We start from the raw sequence: 17,091 nt of genomic DNA, 5'->3' as shown, positions 1-17,091 counted from the left end.
CTTTCTTTATTCTTTCATCATTGTTTTCTTAGAGGGCCTAGGCTGCGATTGCGACCTAAGGGCCCTGGCCAGTTTGCCCCTAACTATCGTCTTTCTGAGTTTGTATTCTCGTGACATAGCTCAATCAAACTTTATCTATTGCTGACTTTTCCCTTACTTCTAAAATTCCATTTCTACTCCTGGATCAAAGTATAAAAATACATATTGCATATCACACAATATTGTTTTAAATGTAAAAGGTTATGATTTTACACTTCAACTTAGACTTGAATATTCCCACAAATGGGAATATGAATTCATTTTTGACACTTCATCTGTTTGAGACAGGGTGTGCTATGTTTTACATATGTAACAAATAGGGAAAGTATTATGACAGGGCTGTAACAAAGAGACGCATAGACGGAGTAAAAGCAAATGTTACAATTTGGCATTGGTGTATAAACTGCGTTAAATGATTTAGTGCACATCATGGCAGCCATCTTGAATTCCGAATATTGTATACCACACAATATTTTTAAATAGAAAGAGGTATGTGTTGAGTTTTGATTTAGAGTTTAACGTCCCGTTCAACAGCGATGTTATACGAAAAGAGGTATGTGTGTCACATAAATTGATGCTAGAATCTTCGTACAAACTACATTCATTGTCCGTTTCAAAAGCATCGGAGTCTACATTATTTATTATTTCCATAATTTCTCCGGACGAAAATACGCCACTATCATAAGAACCACGACTTGTCGAGGTGGTATTCATTAGGGATGACCTTTTTAAAAAATCTGTTTTTCGATTTTCGGAAATTTCATTTCTCGTTTTTTCGTTCGTTTTTCGAAAAAAAATGTTTTTCGTTTTTCGGAAATTTTTTCGTCTTTCATTTTTCGAAAAAAATTGTTTTCCGTTTTTTCGAAAGATTTTTCGTTTTTCGAAAAAAATCGTTTTTTCGAAAAAATCGTTTTTCGAAAAATTCGTTTTCCCTTTTTTGATGATTTTTCGTTTCTCGAAAAGTTTTCGGAATTCGTGGAATGATAATGTGGGAGGAAATGTTAGTACCCCGGGAAAATACACGGACACGATGTTGTCTGCCATGAACTTACTTGGTCTGGGATCAAATGCACAAGAGGTAAGCGTTCTAACACTGAGCTACCGTGCTCCTTGGATTTGGATCTAATGAAGGGTTGAATTGATTTTGAGTTTAACGTCCCGTTCAGCAGCGAGGCTATATGAGACGTAGACCTACTGATTAACGTGGAACCCGAACCACATGAGCTCCCGCCGGGAATCGAACCCGTTTCTAACACGCCAAAGGCGCGTACGCTAACCGCTAAGCCACGGAGGAGCTCGATCTAATGAAAGGATAGTGTGTAGTGCTACTATTGACGAAACTCATCCAATCACGACCAAAATTAGTATGGTTATGGACTGCAATGTATTTAGTACACATGTTAAATATTATGGTGTTTGGGACTTGGGTTCCAGAGTTATTGCTAATCAAATTTGTGTTTTAAGTTAGTGATATCAAGAAATTTCACCAAGTCGCATTTGATTAAACTCAAATGATCTTGACGAAAGTTGGTAGGATCGTAAATATTGACAAGCTTGGTATGCATGGAAGCTCATATAAAATATTATGATGTACAGACTTTTTGTTCCTGAGTTATTAGCTATCAATGTTAGGTTTGGAATCAGTGAAATCAAGAAATTTCATTAAAGCGCGAAAGATGGAACTCATCCAATTTTTACCAAACTTGGTAAGGTGGTAGATCTTGACGAGCTTAGTAACTATAAAGGTAACCAAGAAAGATCTGTCGCTTCTTCACCCAACACCTTCAAACATCGATATTTAACCTAAGACATACCTGGAAGATCAAAAATAGTCTCCTTCTGCCAACGTTTTGGAAGGCCATGTATTCCTTCGCGGTAGAACTTGGTGGGCCATGAATCGAAAAAGGTATCAAGTGCATTTTGCACCTCTACTAGGGATTTCAACTGGTGTCCTCTAAGCTGATTGTCCAAGGAATGGAACAGGTGGTAATCGGACGGTGCAATGTCCGGGGAGTATGGCGGATGCAATAGTGTTTCCCATCCAAAGTGTAGAATGGTGTCCCGGGTTATCCTAGTCACGTGGGGCTTAGCGTTGTCCTGTAAGAGGAGGACCCCTTTGTGATTCAGAAGTGCTGGCTCCAGAGTCTTGAGGTTTTTTTTTTTTTTTTTTTTTTTTTTTAAACACGGCTCAACTGCTGACAATACACAGTTGCATTGATGCTCTGATTAGCCTGTAGCAGTATTTTTTTCTCAAAATACTGTTCAGAAAATTTGGACTTGAACTTAGTTAAATGAATAAATTTCATTAAAACGCGTTAATCTCATCCGATATTGGCCAAAGTTGATATGGTCATAGACTTTAACAAGTCTGGTACGCGTGCGAGATCAGCATGAAATATTGTGATCCACAGACCCTTGGTTCTCGGTTCTTGAGGGATATAAATTAGAAATAATAATTCACAAAGGTAAACAATGTAAAATTTATATTTTACAGAATATTAAAAAATAATTATTTACTAGCGATTATTAATGTGTTATCGACAATATGGCATTACTGCTGAATCGCCGGACCAATTTGAAAATCGAAAAAATGGAGCAAAATATACTGCATTCGGTTATATTTGGTTGGATTACATTAAGTTAGGTTAGATTATGTTATTAGGTGCGCAGTTTTACTATACGGATCCATAGTATAAGTAGGAGTAGCAGTAGTAGTAGGAGGAGGAGTAGGAGTAAAGGTAGTGATAGTAGTAGGAACGGATTAGAAGCCCCACAGCGGTTTGTTGGTTTCTGTTCTCGACATGAAATGGGCAAATTAAAGATTTGCTCAAATTTATCTATACATTTTACAATCTATGGATCCGTATAGTAAAACAAGTGTACCTCTCCTCTCGCGAAATAGTCCATCTGTCTCCACATACAGTGCCGCTTACAACATCAAAAACAACCAGCAAATACAATCACTATCTGAGCTTTTACTATTCCCCTTACCTGACTTTCAATCACTCTTCCTCATAAACTTAAATAAATTCTCCAATTGACCCGGTAAATTTCCTAAAATTAGTCCGGCGATACAGCAATTAGACCGACATTATATTTTATAATGTAAAAAAAGACTAACAAATTACCAAATAGAAGGATCCTGTATAAACTGATCGTGATAGTATTCGGCAACTCTGTAATAAATTGACTTTTAACAATTGATTTTAACAAAATATGAAACATGAAGTGATTATATGTACTGCTACTAAAGACTTCTCACTAAGATCCCCCATTCATTTCTCTTATTTTCTATAACTAATTAAGTCAGTATCAAAAACAATTTGATTGCTTTCAAAAATAGGCAATTTAATGCTATCAAAATACTATTGAATGGTTTATTTGTTCTAAAGATATTTTATATACGGTAGGACAAAGAACTAAGTATCTGACTATAATAATCTCATCAAACGAGAATTCAAATTTTAAATAGGTGGGTCTTCGTTTTCGTATTAGTTTTTACTGCTACTAACTTCAGTAGAAGAATACTACTAAGATGAAATATTTTTTATTTGGTTGTTTGTTGAAGTTCAGCGTCCCTTTTCAGAATCGAGCAAGACTATACAAGACGTGGACCTACATTATAAAGTGGAATCCGAACCACCATAACACGTTCAATGTTTTCCCACTCGGGACCCTGTGCATCAAAGGAATACGCGCTAGCCACTAGACCAGTTGCAGGGCTTGAAATCTTTTCTTGGAATTATGAAATTATATATTGAAAGGAAACGTTTGTCGCTTCCTAGTACTTCTCTCGTTCTATGAGAAAAAAAGATTGTAACCAGATATATAGTAAGTATTTATCACTTTCGGTTGCATTAAACTTAGAGATGGAAACTACCATTGTGGCACAGAATCCATATCAAAAACTGCTTCCGGCTATCGCCTTTTCTTTACTATGTAATCGGAAATAGTAGTTTCTCACTATTTCCGGTTTACATAGAGGGATAGCGATCGACATGACAATCCTCGAATCCTGGATTCATATATATAAACATATCTCATTATCTCTTATTAGTTTTGCTCTATGGTGATCACTATTGAAATTAGAAGTGGTAGTAAATTTCTACCACAGGATAAAACTTGGAGATAGTCTATTGTGAAGGTACTGAATTCATGCTTCTCGCTTGCTCTATGGCGATCAATACTGAAACCGGGAGTTGTGATCAGGGGCGGATCCAGGACGGACTTCTGGGGGGGGGGGTTGTAATACTGCTACTTAGAGCTATTTTTACGAGCTCCAACTCTGGGATGGGTTTTATTTATATATAAAATAGGACTGTTCTCTTCTGGAGGGCGATCGACCCCTGGATCCCCCCTGATCGTGATACATTTTTCCTACTTCCTGTTTTTGTAGAGAAACAAATGAGTTTCGTTTCACAGTGTAAAACTGCAGCAGACTTGCAATCCATGCGAATTGAATATTCAAAACTTCAGTACAACAAGTAGCACAACTAAAACTCTTGGTTGGAATAGATTAATAAAATCAAAGATAAAATCTGTTCCTCGGATGCTGAATCCATATCAAAAAGCCATTATTAGCTATCACTTATCGTTTTTGTTCTATGACGATAAAGATTGAAAGCAGGAATGGCTAATTTGAACCACTTCCGGGTTGAATAGAGGGTTAAGGGAGGAGACGGAATCTATTTTTAGGATGCTGAATCGATTTCAGAAAACTTCTCGATATCTTTTATAGTTATTGTTCTATGAATATAAGTATTGGAACCGAAAGTAGTAGTAAATATCAAGCATTTCCGTTTCAGAAGAGTGGTGCAGGTTATGAAGATATGTTCTCTTAAAACCCTGAATTGATTCCAGAAAATTGCTTGTCGCTATCTATTAGAATTTTGTTTTATCGCGACAAGTGTTAACACCGGAAATGGTTAATTTGAACACTTTCGGTTCAAATAAAGTGTTAACGAAGAAGGTGGAATCTATTCTTTGGATGCTGGATTAATTTTTTATAAAAAATGCATCTCGATATCTCTGACCGATTTTGCTCTATGGAAATTAGTATTACCTATAAAATCAAAAATAGTAATAACCTTCAACCATCTCCCTTTGTGGAGTGTTGTGGATTGTAATTGTATTTCCTCTTGAGAACCTGAATCGATTGTAGATGAACCACTTGTCGCTATCTATTACCAATTTTGTTCTGTGGCGATTAATGTTGAAACTTGTAATCGTTAATTTGAACCACTTCTGGTGTGTCAAGGGAGAAGGTAGAGCCTATTCTTAGAACGCTTAGTCGATCGCGAAAAACCGCATCACTATTTCTTCAATTTTTTGCCTTATAAAAATCCGTATTGAATCCCTATTGAATATACTAGTAAATTCAGCCACTTTCAATTTCGATAGTATTGTGCGTTGAGATGATATATAGCTTATATACTCTTGAGACGCTGTATAGATTCGTTTAAAAAAAACACTTGTGGCTATCTATTACTATTTTTGTTCTATATCGATCAATGTTAAACCGAAAATGATTATTTTAAACAACTTCCGATCTGAATAGAGGATTAATGGAAAAGATACAGCTATTTCTAGGTAGTTGAATCGATTGCCAAAATCTACATCTCGATATCTCGTAATTCAGTATTAAAACCGGAAATAATAGTAAATATAAACAATTTCTGGTTTTGATTAAATGTTGTGGATAGTTGTATGTTGTCTAAGACGCTAAATTGTTTGCAACAAATCGCTTCTCGCTATCTATTACGATTTTCCTTCTATAGCGATACAAATTGAAACCAAAAATGGTATTAGAACCACTTACGGTTTTAAATGGAGGGTTAATTTAGGAGATCGAACCTATTTTAGAAGCTCTAAATCGTCCGCAAGAAACGACTTCTCAATATTTGTTACTGTTTTGCTCTGACACCTCTCGACAGACAGACGGACAAAGCCATTCTCAAAACTTGCGACACTTACGCATAGCTTAAGCTGCAAGTGTAATAAGGGCGAACATTGAATTACTTGGGACACTGAATTGGTTCTGGAAAATCGCGTCTTTCTATATGTTACCGTTTGTGTTCTGTGTTGATCAACAATGTAGCAGAAAGCGATAGATCTCTACCACTTCTGGATTATTAAATAAAAGTCAAATGCATTAGATGAATCTATTCGTGTTGCAAACCTACATGTATGCTTCTCGCTATTTCTTGCCGCTCTTGCTCTGATACCAGCTGACAGACGAACGGATGGATAGGCAGACAGATGAACATAGCCCTTCTATAAGACTTCCTATACGTATGCATAGTATACTATAGTTTGGAAGTACTAACAAATGAAATAAACTCAGTTTGTTTTACAAAAAATATCCGTTTTCCGTTTCTCGGTAGTTTTAGATTTCCGGTTTTCGGAAAAATTTCGTTTTTCGTTTTTTCGAAAAAATTCGTTTTTCGTTTCTCGAAATATTTTCGTATTTTCGAAAAAAAATTCGTTTTTGAAAAATTCATTTTTCGAAAATGTATTTTTCGAAAAAATGTGGCCATCCCTAGTATTCATAGCCGAAAGCTCAACTAAAAAGAGGAAGTGAATGCTAAGCAAGCTACAAGAAGGATGTTGAAACAACGCATCCACTTGCTAATAGAAAAAGCAAACAAAAGTAGCTACAGGTTTTTGCCTTTTGAGTACTCATGTCTTTTTGGGAATATATACTTGGCACATGAAGTGTACGCCTTTTAAATGTACGCCAGACGTGACCTGTACACATGAAGGTGAAAAATATTCGTGAAAAGTAAACAGAAGAGACTAGTTATATGCTTCTGTTTTCTAACAGTCAACTTCGTGTTCAACTGCAGGAACTGACCTTGATACCTACTACTTGACTCAACGCCTTGTAACAAGAGGGCAACTATAGTTACCCATAGGTCTCTTGCAGCTACACAGCAAGCTGTGTGTGTTCTGTGTCTCTCTCTCTCTCTGCCGCTGGCTGTGTTTGCTTTTCATGCTTTGGGGGAAGGGGTAAGACACCCTTGGACACCTTCGAACATAAAATGACCGAAAGACGACCTATGTTAATGTAGAGTTCATAGTTTCAAACAGTGGCGTATACTGGTTTGAAGGCATGGGCTACCACTGACCTTGCATATTATTATTAATAAAAATGGTAATAATAACAAAAGTAATATAATAATAATAATAATAATAATAATAATAATAATAATAATAATAATAATAATAATAATAATAATAATAATCACAATATGCATAACAATGAACAAAAAGTGATTGATGTGTTTTGTTTAGTGATGAGCAAATGCAAGGTTTTGGTCTTGGTCTTGCACATCGAGTCTTGGTCTTGGTCTTGGTCTTGCATGCAAGAGTCTTGCAAGTCTTGCATTTAAGAAATCTCAAGCTTTTCATAGGTAAATTTTACTATGGATATAAGGGATAATAAACTCTACAAAGCACCAGTAGTAACGGAAATACAATGTATGTTTCTAAATGTAATATAATTTAACGTCGTGTGAGTATGATAGCGTACAATATAGGTTATGACCTTTATTTTTTTTAATGGGTGCCAATGCTTCACTACTTATAAGATATGCCTAAATCACAAAGTTTCGTAATCTGTTTATATATATATATATATATATATATATATATATATATATATATATATATATATATATATATATTTAACAGACCCAACATTCCACTGGTTCCCAAACTGAGTAGGCTATCCCTGTTTCGCATGAAAGAAAATCAGACGGCACAGATTATTGAAATACCATGAATTGCAAAATTATTTTTACACTCTAAAGGCGTCAGATTTTTCTTTACAGCCACGATTAGCTAATTCTTGTATTAAACAAACTTCCAATTAAATATTGAATCTTTGTTTTACTGATTCCAATATGTACTCTATGGGGCAGAGACATTCACATTACGCAAAAGCGATGAAAAACTTGCAGACTTTCGAAACATGGGCATGGAGAAAAAAGGAGAGAATTAGCCGTGTTGAACGAAAACGAATGAGGTGTTAGAAATATTAGCAGAGAGAGAGAAAAAAAGAAGAATTTTAGATATTGTTAAGAGGGGGAAAGGGAACTGTTTAGGATATTGGCTGACGACGAACTGTATTATAAGGGACGTGCTAGAGAGTATTGTGGAAGGAAAAAGAGGGAGGGAGCGAAGCAGACTAGTTGAAGGAAGGTATTGAAACAGAAAATTGCCACGTCAAGACGAAGAGACTATCTGAGGACCACCGAACGTCAAACCTTGTCTGTTGAAGCAAATAACCTGCCAATAATAGCAGAATAGCTATTATGATGATATGTTTAGCAATATTGACCAAAAAAAGAGGGAAAGAAAATTAAAATAATAATTATTATAATCAAACCTCTTAATATTTTAGAATAATTTGAGGGAAAACTGAAAACGACTCAACTGTCTATATCTTTTGTGTAGACTCAATTTATATAAATACTGTTGACCTGTATTAGAAATACAAAATAAGGGCATCAAACTCCAAGTTATTTGAAGTCTCACTTGTGAATATGGATTACTAGTATCAAGTATCTACTTTGTTGGGTTAAACTAAAATAATAATAATAATAATAATAATTATATATATATATATATATATATATATATATATATATATTTCGCTAGTCAATCACTTTTTTACTATTAGTAAAACGCTCTCTAATATCGGTCATCCTCGATTATTTTTATGTTTCCCTCTCTTCCTCCTCCCCAAGTTGCCGGGCTGAATTTGGATTTAAACGGCATCACAAGTGTCACTGTTCGTGTCAGAGACCACGAAACTATGGATTCGGCACTAATATTTGGCCATTTTTAATCATTATTATGCATCTCCCTCTTCTCCAAATTACGAGGCTGAATTTGGTCGTAAATGGTATAGGAAGTCTCAGTATTCAACTCAGCGACCTCGAAAACTATGGATTCGACACTAATGTTCGCCATTTTCGATCTTTTTATATATCTCCCCTCCCCTCCGCCAAGCTACGGGGCTGAATTTTGATTTAAACAGCACCGGAAGTATCATTGTTTACCTTAGCGGTCCCCAAAACTATAGATTCCATTTCAATGTCTGTCATTTTCCATCATTTTTAAATATCTTTCCCTCTCCCCTAAACTTCAAGATCAAAGTGATATGACAGAAACCATCTCAGATCCTCATCTATCTTAAAATAAGATCGAGTTCGGTCAGGTGGTTCAAGAGTTATTAAGTTATATATATATATATATATATATATATATATATCCCCTTTCGCTCTTCTCCCCCTAGGTTCTACCATCAAAGTGAACTGACATATAATATTCCAGGCTTGAACCTCGTCTATGTTAAAAATTTGAATGAGATTACTCGTTTGGTTGAAGTTATTAAGTTTTATTTATTATTATATAACTCCCCCTTCTCCCCTCTCCTAACCTTACCGTCAAAGTGAAATGATGAAAACACTCCCAGGTTCAAATCCATTTATGTTGAAAATTTGATCGAGATCGGTTGGGTGGTTCAAGAGATTAGGAGTCACAAAAATAGTCACTTTCAATTTTATAACATAGATTTATTGTTGTAGGATAATGTTATATCGCTTAACCCTCGATGTGTCGTATACCTAAGGATGCTAAAAGTTATATTGATAAACAATTATTTAACGTATAAGCATCCGCCCATGAAATCAAACTTGCGGTCAAATGTATTAAGTTTTTTCAATGTCATGAAAATGTTATTTCGATATTAATTTTATGAGCACACATTAAAAATTCCCAACGGATGCTTGAGTCTGGGAGCCAAGGCCATACCCATGTAGTCGACACCTATGGTGTACGGTATTACCAATGTTCAATATTACATTTCACTTTAGTTTTGGAAGAAAAACACCACTAATATGTTTTTAAACGAAACGAAATATCTAGTTTAACGTCCCACGATTATGCATCGGGGCTAAGGGAGACGGTATTCATAAGAAATGAATGAAATAGTGGATTGAAGAAAGTAGGAGGGAACATCAAAACACCGAGAAATAGAGACCTGCACGGGCCGAAGTTTTCGGCCCGAGCCCAATCCAGCCCGAATGTACCTAGGCCCGGCCCAGCCCGGACCCGGAACGTTTTGGAGATTTTCGGCCCGAGCCCGGCCCGGCCCTATAAGTTTTTTAAAATTCTTGGCCCAAGCCCGGCCCGGGCCCGATAAATTTTCGACGTTTCATTTTGTAACATTTTTCACGGGCACACTTCTTCAACGTTTGCCTTTATTCTAATTATCGTTTAACGAATGTCAATAATTATTAAAGAATTGCAATTAATCGGCCCCAGCCCGGCCCGACCTGAAAAGAAATCAGTGTCGAACTGCCAAGCCCGGCCCGACCCAACGAAATAATAGAATCGGCCCGCCCAAGCCCGGCCCGCGGGCAGGGCCGGCCTTCGGGTCTCTACCGAGAAAACCCACGCACACGGTGTTTGCCCACTAAAAAGTTTCCATGGCGCATGCTAGAATCCAACCAGGGACCCGTATAACCACATGTGACTGCTCTACCACCGAACTTGTACTTGTGCAAGACTCTTGCGCAAGAGTCTTGGTCTTGGTCTTGGTCTTGCAGGTGTGGTCTTGGTCTTGGTCTTGCACCCCTTGATCTTGGTCTTGGTCTTGCATCGGGATTCCTGGTCTTGGTCTTGCATGCAAGACTCTTGCAAATACTGCAAGACCAAGACTCTTGCGCTCATCACTAGTTTTGTTTGATCTTTTGTTTTGAGACCGTTAATGTTTTCCACCGTAAATGAAATTCCATCATACATTTGTGCAGTTAACTTTTTGTGGATTGCGTTCGTAAAATGTTAATTTTTACCAATGTCACTTCCCTCAAGAGTCGCCTCTGTTACTGACGTTGGTTGTCATTCCGTACCAGTATATACAAAAATTCTGCAGACATCATTATAATTGTTATTTTTATTATCGCTATCTAAATCTCAAATTTTTGCGTTGTGTTAACAAACGATTCTCGGGCCCTTTTGTTGCGGAGACATTCCGACCCGGGCCCTTTTGATGAGGGGCGTTTTGATTCGGGCCTTCTGTCTCGGGCCCGTTTGTTGAGGAAATATTTCGACCCGGGCCCTTTTGACGCGGGCCCGTTTGACTCCGGCTTTATTTGACCCGGCTCCGTTTGACGCAGGGCCTTTTGACTCGGGTCCCTTTGTCGTGGAACACTTTTGACTTGGGTTCTTTTTATGAGGGGCGTTTTGATTCGGCCCCTTTTGACTCCAGCCCTTTAAGCCAGCAACCTTTTGACGCACGGCCGTTTGACTCGGGCACTTTAGTAGGGGGACTCCTTTGGACTCGGCTCCTTTTTATGAGGGGCGTTATGATTCGGGCCCTTTTGTTGTGGAGACCTTTTGAACAGGTCCCTTTTGATGTGGGGCCGATTTCACTCGGGCCCTTTTGTAGCGGGGCCCATTTCGACGCAGGCGCGTTTAATGCAGGTCCTTTTGACTCGAGTCTTTTGTCGTGAGACTCTTTTGACTATGGCCCTTTTGATGAGGGGCGTTTTGATTCGGGTCTTCTGGCTCGGGCCCTTTTGTTGAAGAGACCTTTCGACCCAGGCCCTTTAGACGCGGAATCGTTTGACTCCGGCTTTATTTGACCCGGGTCCGTTTGACGCAGGGTCTTTTGACTCAGGTAACTTTGTCGTGGAACCCTTTTGACCCGGGCTCTTTTTATGAGGTGCGTTTTGATTTGGCCCCTTTTGACTAGGGCCTTTTTAATCCGCGACCTTTTGACTTACGGCCGTTTGACTCAGGCCCTTTCGTAGCGGGGCCCCTTTTGACTCTGCTCCTTTTTATGACGGGCGTTTTGATTCGGGCCCTTTTGACTCGGGACTTATGTTGTGGAGACCTTTTGACTCGGTCCCTTTTGACGCAGGGTCGTTTGACTCTGGCTCTTTTGTAGCGGAGTCCATTTTGACTCGGGCTTTTTTATGAGGGTCGTTTTGATTCGGGGCCTTTTGACTCGGGCCCTTTTGTTGCGGAGACCTTTCGACCCAAGTCCTTTTTATGAGGGACGTTTTGATTCGGGCCCTTTTGACGCGTGGCCCTTTTGACTCGGGTCTTTCTGTCTTTGCCCTTTTGTTTGGCCCTTCTGACATGGAACCATATATATAACGCAGCAGCTCAAATACCTGTGGCAGGGGGCCTGGGGGAGTATGAGTAAATCGATGATCGATCGATCCAGGGCGCAGTAAAATTAGTTACACCACTGTTCATATCTATTTCTTTCTATTCTCTCGACATCATGTCTGGGGATGAATGTTCTGACTAATAGGCTACAGTGGCGAAAGACGATATACGCTATCAATATTAAATGTTAAGACTGTTAATATATATAGGGAATAAAACGAAAAATTCTATATCGGACTTCCCCTCCACCCGTTGGAAAAAATCCTGCGGGCGTTAGTGATTATGATGTTGCTTAGTTACTCTACTATATTGTTCTATACACGGAATAAATACTTATGTGTTTTATATAATAATGAGAACCTTATTTACATTTATTACGGCCCTTGCTTTACGAGAAACATTTTCACGTTCAGCGTAATCAGTTTCCATTCTAAAATAATTACAGTGAGGCGAATGAAATAATTCACACACAGATTTAGGACTTAGAATAATGTCTTGCGAACATGTAGTAAATCCCTGAAGATTAAAAAGCGCTAGTAGCAGTAATTAGCTTAGTCGTTTCCTATAGTCCCTTAGTGAATTATATAAATCTTACAGATGTTGTATCTCTTTCTTTCTTCTCTCTATACATCATGTCTGGATATTAATGTATGGACAAATAGGCTACAGAGGCAATTTTAAAAAGTAAGATGATCTACGCTATCAGTGACAGATATTGTGGTGTTTAACTTAACATATAAGGCAATAATACGAATCTTTTCAGAGATGACAGTGCACTGATGCTTCAAATCTGTGCCTTTACTCCCTATACCTACGTTATTTTCCTATTCAAAATAAAAACTCTTCAAAATTAATCACAAATTCTTATGCAACCATCCCTTCTTTAGAGTACTGCGCTGTCACATACCTGTCACGGCGATGTAAAGGCACTTTTGGCGACGAGGATACACACCGCATCAAAAAAATTGCGACAGCTAATGCCGTGCAGCTAGGCCACCCAATAAACACCTTCTTATCCCATATTTGTGTCTGATAAAGAAACCCCTCCCTCTCTTTTCCTTTCTTCTCTCTCATACTAAAATTAGCTAACAACATGAACGCAATTCTAATTTCAAACTACACGTGTATTAGTATCGATAAAATGAAATAACAAAACCGAGACAAAACAAGAGTCATAAACTAATTTAGGGCGAAACTGAAACACACACACAATGAAAAATTAAAACCAATGGATGTCTATTACATAGAGGTTCAGAAATGAGGCAGAGAGAGAGAGAGAAGGCGAGAGAAGAAGAAAAAGAAAATGGAGAACAGATAAAAATGTGGAATTTTAAACTTAGTAAGAAAAGAACCTAACATGCGTAGTGTATATCCGTTTACAGAAATCCAACAGTAATATAGAAATAACGTTTATTTTCATCTATTTTTTTCAGGACTATTTGAATATATAGAGGAAGCTTGAAACATTCATTCAGTCACTTTAAACGGATAGCATACTCAATTACCAGTAGAACTGTAGATCGCACAGACACATCTAAGATAATGTCAAAACTTTAACACATGCTTTGTTTCCACGTGGTTCGTTTGTAAATTCGGTAGTGTTCATGGGAGTACAGATGAAAACTACATTCTAATAAACCCTGCAGGTAGCATAGGTCATATCTTCCATTCCCCACTACTAATGCAAAGTGAACAAAAAAGAAGAAAGAAACGAAAAGAAAAAGAAAGAAAGAAATATAAAATTGAATGAGTGCTATTTCACTGGTAAATTTTTATCAGAAATATCGTATATTAAAAGTCCAAACCGTATCATAAAGAAAAATTACAAATGTTCAAATGGAAAATTGGATGTTCCTTATAGATGTAGCAGACCTTGCATGTTTCAAATATCAACGTGAATAAATCTCATTGAATTATCAGATGCAACCAAATTTGTGTCGAACTAGTATAAATGAAATTTTGTTTCCAAATAACGAAAGAGGTTGCTATTTTCTAGTCTTTTCCGAAGTTTCATCTGTTCCGAACATCCAGCATCACTTTCATCTCTTGCGAATATAACGTTGTAATTTGCACAGATAGAATGAATCTTCGCTAGGGGTGTGAATCTTCGACCCAGTGGTGGTTCATAAGCTAACCAACATCATGCGACTGACACTATGATCCGTTTGAGCTCTAGCGTGTCTCGGTTTTGTTGTTATTTCATCGATACTAATACATGTGTAGTTTGAAATTAGAATTGCGTTCATATTGTTAGCTAATTTTAGTGTGGGAGAGAAGAAAGGAGGAGACAGACAATCTTTCTTTACCAGACACGATTATGGGATAAGAAGGTGTATACTGGGTGGCCTAGCTGCACGGCGTTAGCTGTCGCAATTTTTTTGGATGCAGAGTGTACAATGATATATAAATTGTACTTGAACAAAGTTTATGCATAGGCAAAAATGAGGAGTTAATTTCCAAAACATGCTAAATCCGTTTGTTAGAATTTTTCAGAAAGGGCAAAAAACTATATCTTTTTACATTGAAACACTATCGCAATGAATAAAGAAAATACTTGTAGACTCTAGAAAGAGGATTATGCTGGCAAAATTTTAAACCTGTCAAAGAAACAGAAGTTAGGGTAATGAAACGTTTTAGTTGGTGCATAGCATGTTTCGGCAACAAACTTGACGTTTAGCATGTTTTGGAAACAATATTTGAGGATTTAGTATATTTTGACACTAAAGAGGAGAAGTATTGAACTATTACTTCAAAAAGACTTTAATTCTTTAAACAAAGTTACAAAATGTATGGAACGCATACCAAAACAAAAAATGTTGTTGTTTAACATGGTTAGCATTTATCTTTCTTGTGTGGCATCTTAACGTACATATTATTTAAATGAAAATTATTAAGAAAATTTCCTTCACATGAACGCTCGGTAACATAATATTCTATACAGTTTCTGTAATATAATAAGTTCTTTCAGGTGTTTAATAAACATCATTCTTCGCACTTCCATGCGTTAATTTTGTTCAATATAGAAATCAACATTGCCATCTGCATTCAGGTTACAAACTTTAAGACAGTCCTTGTAGTAGTCCATTGTGTCCCACACGACACTCATCTCCTGTAACGAACTCTTTATATTCCTAACTTTGTCTTCACTTGCATGTGTGGCGTCTAACTAGTTTCAAATCAAGGGGTGATTTCATATATTCAAGAGGTGAATCATCCAACGACAATACTTCTGCATTTGTGATTTTGAAACCTTGTTACTCTTCAGAAGTTTATGTGCACAATCTTTCCATTGTTGGAATATTATGGTTTTCCCAACAATATGAAGTGTACTAATTTATGATAAAACTGTATCATATTCTGCAAGCTACACTATTGTTTCAATTCTTCTTAAGCATTTTTCAACTTGTCTATCAGCAGGCATATAAGAATAACCCTGCATTGAAAAGTATCATTCAAACTGTAACTTTTTCTTCTGACAGAAGCGCATCAATATCAATAACATTGCGTAGTTCTTGTTTTGTCCTGTGCACGAATGGAGAAAAATCACAGACCTGTAACTCCTTCCAAAGTAATTGGAGTGAACACTCTATTAACAAAATATGACAAACATGATACAATTTCGCCGCTCCATATTCGGTTTCCAGCCATCTAAGAAATGAACGTTTTTCTTTCTTAAGCTAGCCATCTTTATCATTTAAAACTACTCCGAAGATGTAGTACCACAGCTGTCGTGAGTAATAAAAAGGTCCTATTGACGTCTTCGGAAGAGGTTGATTTTACTTTAAGTCGGAATTTACGGTAATTGTATTATCTGGCCTACGATTCAATTCTTGGAAACAACGCTTTGCTCTAGCTCTATGCACCATATACCCAACTACAAGTTTCTTTCTACCACTAGCATACTTTTTATGCCATGAAAGTGGATATAATATATTTAGGAATTTTTCTTTTCGTATTTTGCATGTTTTGGCACTAAAGTGATATTTCATACAGAATTTACCACAGAAAATAATGTTTTGACAAAAGTTAATTACAAAAGTTAACATAAGTAAGAGGTTGCATAGTATACTCTTTTATATTCAATTCAAAATCGGACATTTTTGGATTTAGCATGTTTTGGAAATATACTCCTCAAATTAGCGTCACTCCTGGTTTGCTGTAGGTAAAATTTAAGGGAATTTCCAGTATAAGCATCTTTCTAAGGATTAATACTTAGTTCTACTCTCCGGAAGTGAAGTCATTTACAGTTGTACTAATACTACTCTCGGCCTTTTGTACATACCTATTTCTGGTCTAAAACTTCACCTCAAACGCAACGTTTGAGTTTTCTCTTTTTCATGTAACATTCGGGTGAAGTGTAGTTCTTGAACTATGGGTGTTGTCGTACTACTAGAATCATACAGCAGATAGCTTTCGTACAGATTTATATTTGTCATGAAAAAGTAACTACAAAATTAACAGTATGTTCGAAGATAATATGATCTAGTATGATATTACTGCAATGTTGCTTGTTTCGCCTGGGATGAAGAAAGATTTCTCTCTCCTCGTATTCGAGACGAAAACTTTCTCATGAGAAACATTACATTTAGAATTTCATAGTAAGGAAACTGATATTTCAAATCCAGTAACTGGTTTCAATACGTAAGCAGCAACTTTGTTTTACATAGAAAAAGATATGGTCTCCGATAGAACTTGTAAAGTAGTTTCCTAAAGTGGTTGTTTTCTTTATAGAACCAATAGAAAACCAATGTAGTTTTCTTCGTCACGTGGTTTTACACATACCACAAGCCAAAATTGAAGAATATGGGTGAAATAGATATTTTTGTTTTATAAAATTGCATTCCAGAAATTATTAAATATAATTAA

The 17,091-nt window shown here is 36.8% G+C and overlaps 1 protein-coding gene across 2 annotated transcripts in view; it reads right to left on the bottom strand.

Moving 5' to 3' along the window:
* Positions 1-17,091, bottom strand: part of LOC145678425 (alpha-1-inhibitor 3-like) — a 2,648,409-nt gene that overhangs the window by 804,461 nt on the left and 1,826,857 nt on the right. The window lies entirely within an intron of this gene.

Source organism: Thermobia domestica, chromosome 2 (genome assembly GCF_964235325.1).
Source record: "Thermobia domestica chromosome 2, izTheDome1.hap1.1, whole genome shotgun sequence".
NCBI lineage: Eukaryota > Metazoa > Arthropoda > Insecta > Zygentoma > Lepismatidae > Thermobia > Thermobia domestica.
This window is presented reverse-complemented; position numbering and strand designations above follow the sequence as displayed.